Here is a 6,411-nt window from a genome sequence, read left to right as displayed (position 1 = left end):
CATTTACTAAAGCTCTGGCCAGAGAAAAAGTGTGGACTACTGCCAGAAGTATGGGACTGAAGCCTATTGTAAGATAAATGTATATGACGGTAACCCAACCTAGGGACTGGAGATCCCAAGAACTAGGTTCAAAGGGAAGAACAAGTCATAGAATGTTTGAGTATAAGACATACAATGATACTTATCTGTCCCGAATTTTAGATAAGTAAATTGTATGTGATCCCCGTTTATTAGAGGTTGTAGTTTTTAAGGAAAACTCTTAATGAAGTTCTATGGTCCTTATGGACGAGTGCCTAAGCTACTGAGGAGCACTCTTGATAGAACTCACCTAGTGAATGTGAAAGTATAGGCCGCTTTCTATGAGAATGAAGGCTGATTCTTTAGATCATTCACGAATCCAGGATGGAAGCACAGGGCCTTTAATGTGCGAGTTTGGAAAGAGAACAATGAGTATGGAATGCGTGATGATAACTCATTGTATATACAAGACCTAAGTTCAAGACTTCGTCACTTATGGATCTTATACTTTGAGTAGTCTTCACTACGTAAAGGTTTAAGTCTTGAACACCTTTACCTATGCTTGATATATTGGAACTAATAGTGACTGCCATATTTCTTTATTTTGATTTCTGTTATTAAAATAAGTGGGGGATTGTTGGTTATTTTAATCATTTTTGGTATGTTTACAAACAAAAAAGGAAAACGTTTTTTTTTTTTTGGCGTAAGTCCGTAACCGACCTTTAGTTTGGAACGTTATTTTTTGACAATAACGTTGAGAGTTGACCAAACGTTACACTCTCTCAACTCTATAAAAACAAGGCTTTACAGCAGACCAAATACACCAGTTTTTCATATCTTTCCTCTCTTTAAGAAAAACTTCTCTCCCTGATAATGGCAGTAGACTATTAGTTCTTGTTCTCTCTTCCAGTTTTGGTTTTTGCTGTGCAGTGATCATCAAGACTTTTACAGAGGCTGTTGTATCCTGGAGGTTCCGTGTCTGTCTGCACCAGGAGGAACAGACCCGCAATACCTTAAAGAGAGCGACCTAGTCCGCGCCTCAGCTTCCAATTTCATTGTTAATCCTATTTTTGCAGATTGTTTTCCAACAGTTTATGAGCTCTATATGCGACGACGCAGGTGAAGAAGGTGAAACAGAGCATCTATACTTCCCCTCAGAAGCATCAAAGGGAAGGTTGCTCTGTGTGGCTGGAAACGATTCACATTATGGAGAAAAGAATCTATATGGCCGACTTCGTGTGGAAGGACAGTCTTCCAGCCAACTCAACCTTAATGGAGGGCCTGACATTCGTGCCTGACACATACTATGACTATACAAACCTCTGGCAATGGCACCCTTTGTAAGTTGGTACAAGATGAACGGGTGTGAAAGTCCGTCAAGATGGGTGTTGTACCACTGGGGGGAACTGCGCACCGGGATGGGATCATGGCATGAGAACCTCATGAAAGCCACCTTTGGAGAATTAAAAGTGGAAGGATTTGGAAAAAGTAAAGGATCTTCTTGCTTTGAAAAAGCTGTTGTCATGAGGCACAACATAGGGAAGATGGGGAAAGAGAGAAGGCTTGAGGTGTTTGATATGTTGAGGTGTAAAGCGAGAGCATTCTGTAATGTGAGGTTTGAGAGTAGTAATGCAGAGAATAATGAAAAAGAGGACACTGCTGTAAGGCTAACGTTGCTGATGAGGAAAGGAGCAAGGTCGTTCAAGAACGAATCATTGGTGGTTAAAATATTTAGTAACGAGTGTGCAAGGGTTAAAGTATGCAAATTAACTGTTACTCAATCAGAAAATCTCAGCTTTTGCGATCAGGTTAGTACTTTCCCAGTTTCCTTTCTTGGTTTGCCATATACACTTTTGACGATGGCATAAAAACGAATCTATATCGTATCATACATAGTTTTCCATTTTTTGCATATTGTATCATCGCGTGTGTGTATCCTAAGATACAACATTTTTAAAATTAATTATAAATAGTATGTATATATGAACTATTTGACTATATATATATATATATATATATATGCAATAAATTCATACTTTGCATGAAATGGTATTAAGGATTGAAGAGTGAAGACTCATGGTTATAATTTTATATGTGTTTGTGCATGCGTATATTTTGTACAAAAGTAGTCTTATCTTATCTTATATATAAAGCGGATACCAGATTTCCCAATTAGTCTCCGTATTCCCGGTTTTAACACAAAGTTTTTAATTAGAAGGGTACCGGAAAGTTAGACAGCCACTTTCTATTTGCTCTCCGCGGAAAGGATAAATCGGTGATTTACATCATTTTCCAGGACTACAAAACTGAACGTCTTCAGAAAACAGAGACAAATACACCGTTTGGCGGTTTCACAATTAAAAAAAAAAACAAACAAACAAACAAACCGTTCTCCTCTGTTCTTGATATTAAACCCGATAAGTTCGAAAGTTCAAATGTGACCAACGAATAATTAAAACCCAATAAGTTCGAAAGTTCAAATGCGACCAACGAATCGTGTTATTGGGAGTGGCTACTTTTTCTCTCTCCATTTTTCTCTTTCTGTAAATCTGTTCTTCTTCACGGGAGAGTTCCAACCGGTAAGATCACGATTGTGAATGTTTTTAGGCTTTTTTGTAGCAAAACCACATTCAATTCTTTGTTTTTCATTTGCAGGTAATCACAAAACAAGTTTTCTTCTTCTTCAAAAATAGCTTCGCTCCTCTTCTCGCGAATAATTCAAACCATTTCAAAGTAAATATCGGTGGTGTAGATGGCGATTCATTTGTATTTCTCTAGGTGTCTAGGTGTATGAAGACAAATCTTTTTCTTATATTTACTTTCTTTCTTCTGTGGAAGCAAATGGCTATTTTCTATGAAGATGACCAGTCGATCAAAAAAATTCCGAAACCAGTCGATTATTCTGGTGGCATTCTTTGCTTCGTTATAAATGCGAGTAAGTAAAACTCTTTGATACAATTCTCTGTTTCCAATTTGTAGGAAACCACACTAAATTCTTTGCAGCGTTTCAACACCATTTCCAAATTTTACAAAGAAAATTTTACAAAGAAAAGTTAAATTTCTAGGGAGTCCCAGTATCTTTCTTCTCAAATTTTCTCTCCACGGGGCATTGCTTTTTTGCTTCTCCGTGTATTTTATATTCAAGTTTTTCATGTTGTCTGTACGAAAGAGTAAATATTTTAAGACTTCTACTTAAGTTTCACTCCCTTGAAAGGCTTCAACATCAATTCTTCTAAGATTATTCCATACACTATTTTGACGAGACTTCTGTGATGGACAATATGTTTCCGCAATGGGAATTTCAGAAGTATCCAAGATTAGTAATTGAAGTTGTTCCAAGTTGGGATAGCTACTCAGAAAGAATTTTAAGGCTTTGACTTGGACTGTTGTAGGGTGAGTATGAAATATCAAATATCTTCCACGGGAGAATGATATATGCTCCCTTCCTAATGAATGTATACTCCCATGCCAGTAAGATAATACTCAACAAAGAACCCTTGCAACTCCAGTGTTATCACGTCACACACCGATAGAATCTTCATTACTCGATGAGAATTCTCAATAGATTTGGAAAGCGTATTAATCTTAAATGTTGCCTTGGTCAAAGAAGAAAGAGCCTTTAAATGTCTCACCCCCTACTTCTCCCTCTAATTAGTCTCTCCCCCTGCATACTCTCCATTACCTCTGCAACCACAATGGAAGAGGTAAGATTCCTATTTCCTAATTTCACTTTTACTTTCAGTTTGAATTTAATCTTAAGCAGTTATTGTACGTTGTCTTCCTCTATTTTATTTTTATGCGTGATTTGAACCATTAATGCCGAAAGGACTTCATCTGTATCCATTGCAAAAAATGAGTTATGATTTCATATGTACTAATTCTGCATGCATCCTACAATTATATGTCACATCAAATTTGCAACGTTATTGATTTTAGTCAGATAGGTAGTCCATTACTTTCAAGGACGATAACTAATAAATACATCCTCCTTTCAACAGATAGAGGCTGAGATGAGGAGACTAAAAATGGAGCTAAAGCAAACCATGGACATGTACAAAGACAACCTGCAAAGAAGCGGTCTCAGCTAGACACAAGGTAAGATCTCTTCAGTTTGAACACCTGATCATATGTTGTTGAACTACAACAGTTTATAACTGAGGACCTGCTTATAACCCAAGTACCAAATATAAGTTAAGATCAATGGTTGCAACATTTAACTACCATTGACTCGCCAAGTTTGCATGAACCTTTCTTGATTTCCTTCAAAACCAGTTACTAAGAAAATTGGTATCTGTGATGTTTGATATCAGGCTGTAGAGTTAATTTCACCAATGGAAAATTAATGAAGCTCGCAAGTTTGAGGATGCAAAGCTTGCTGAAGAGGCAAAGACTTGCAATTGCCAAGATGCAAAAGGCGCGAGGACGCGAGGCGCCAATGAAGCTATTCGCGATCATCGAAAAGGATAGCCTAACCGGAGACAATGAGGAAGGATGTCGAGATTAATTAAGGCCCCGACCGGGCGAAGCGAAAACCAAAGTCTTGATCGCTTTGGCTTAACAAGAACATACGATACAGAAAATAATGACATAGAAGAGATCGAGATTGGAGATTGCTATCGATAACTTCCAGATTCTCCAAGATTGTTGAAGGTGGATATGGGCGGTTTATAGAGCCGAGCTTGATCACACACCAGTTGCCATTAAGGTCTTAAGATCGGATGCGGCCTGACAAGGAATGAAACAATTCCAACAAGAGGTAACATATATAGTGCTAGCGGGTGGTGGTAGCATAAGTAAATAACTATGCATTTATGTCTTTATCACGAAATTTTGTATTCATGATGAACAAACATGACTACGCAGTGGAAGTGTTAAGCTGCATTAGACATCCAAACATGGTTCTTTTGCTCGGCTTTGTCCCGAGTCCGGATGCTTAGTCTACGAGCACATGGACAATGGTAGCTTAGAAGAAAGGCTCTTTAGGAGGGGAGGGACACCTACGATTCCATGGTGGACTCGATTCAAGATAGCGGCCGAGATTGCAACCGGACTTCTATTCCTTCACCAAACAAAAGCGAGCCCCCGGTGCACCGGGACCTTAAACTAGGCAATATTCTCCTAGATCACAACCGTGTGACCAAGATCGCTGACGGCGTTGGGCATCGCGTTTGGTCCCACCCTCGGTGGCCAACACGGTTACTCAATATCACATGACATCAGCAGGCGGGGACATTTTGTTACATAGACCCGTGAGTACCAACAAACGGGCATGCTAGGAACCAAGTCCGATATATACTCTCTTGGGATTATGTTGCTCCAACTTATAACCGCAAAGCCGGCAATGGGTCTCACTCACAATGTTGAAAGGTCAATTGAAAGAGGTACTTTTCAAGGGTTGCTTGATCTCGGGGTGCGACCGCCAATGGAAGAAACATTGGCATTTGCAAAATTGGCACTTCAGTGTGCCGAGTTAAGGAAAAAGGATTGACCTGACCTCGGTCCAAAAATATTATCGGAGCTCCTCCAGCTAAGAGCCCTAGGTGAATCAAGCACCATCAGAGAATTTAGGTCTCCTTCAAATTCTCTTCCATGGTCCCCAAGAGCTACTCAGGTTAGTTAGTATGTAATTTGAGAGACAACATTGATGTCTACTTTAGAAGGTTTGATTAACATTAAAATGGTGACAGAATACCAGTGACTTCCTGGCATGCTTGCTTTCATAAACATGAAGAAGCAAAATGTTTCACAAAATATTTTTCCATGATTTAAATACCTTAGTCTAAATCGGTATATCAACTTACAAAGAAGACAGATTGAGTTTGTAGAAAATAATTCTCTTACACAATTTTAACTTTCATCCTCACTTTTATGTTTAGTTACAATTGAGTTTTGAGGCTTCACAAAACAGGATTGTTTAACATCAATCAATTTGCGTTCACAAAATTGGTTTGAGGCTTGCTTTTGTATTTTTACTTCGCTGTTTTTGGGGTGTAATGGTTTTGTCAAACACAGGTCACTGTTAGGACTGTTTAATTACAATAGTGTCCATTCAAAATGGGATTCTGGACAGTCGATCATAAATTTGCAAGTAATGATGACATAATTCTTTTTCTTAAAAATAAATTAAATTCTTTTTAGATCTGAGAGTCCCACATATCTGTATAAATGAAGACCAAATGTATTCAATCTTTCTGATTTATCTTATTTTTCAAGTTTGAGCTGCTGTTAGTATATTAGCATTATTCTAGATTCACTAGAAATCTTTAAGGTGAAAAAAATGTTTATGAGAACCATGTGAGTCGAATAACAATGTCCAGGGTAGCTTTTTTAATTATGAATTTAGATTTTATTTACTTTTAATGGAAGAGGGACCTTTCCAATGTTTCATTTGGT

The 6,411-nt window shown here is 38.1% G+C and overlaps 1 pseudogene; it reads left to right on the top strand.

Moving 5' to 3' along the window:
- Positions 1–4,043: 4,043 nt before the first annotated feature.
- LOC147493980 (U-box domain-containing protein 52 pseudogene) lies at positions 4,044–5,638 on the top strand (annotated as a pseudogene).
- The last annotated feature ends 773 nt before the right edge of the window (positions 5,639–6,411 follow it).

The sequence above is a fragment of the Coptis chinensis genome, chromosome 6 (genome assembly GCF_015680905.1).
Source record: "Coptis chinensis isolate HL-2020 chromosome 6, ASM1568090v1, whole genome shotgun sequence".
Lineage (NCBI taxonomy): Eukaryota > Viridiplantae > Streptophyta > Magnoliopsida > Ranunculales > Ranunculaceae > Coptis > Coptis chinensis.
The sequence above is the reverse complement of the archived record's forward strand: the minus strand, read 5'-3'. Positions and strand labels throughout refer to the sequence as shown.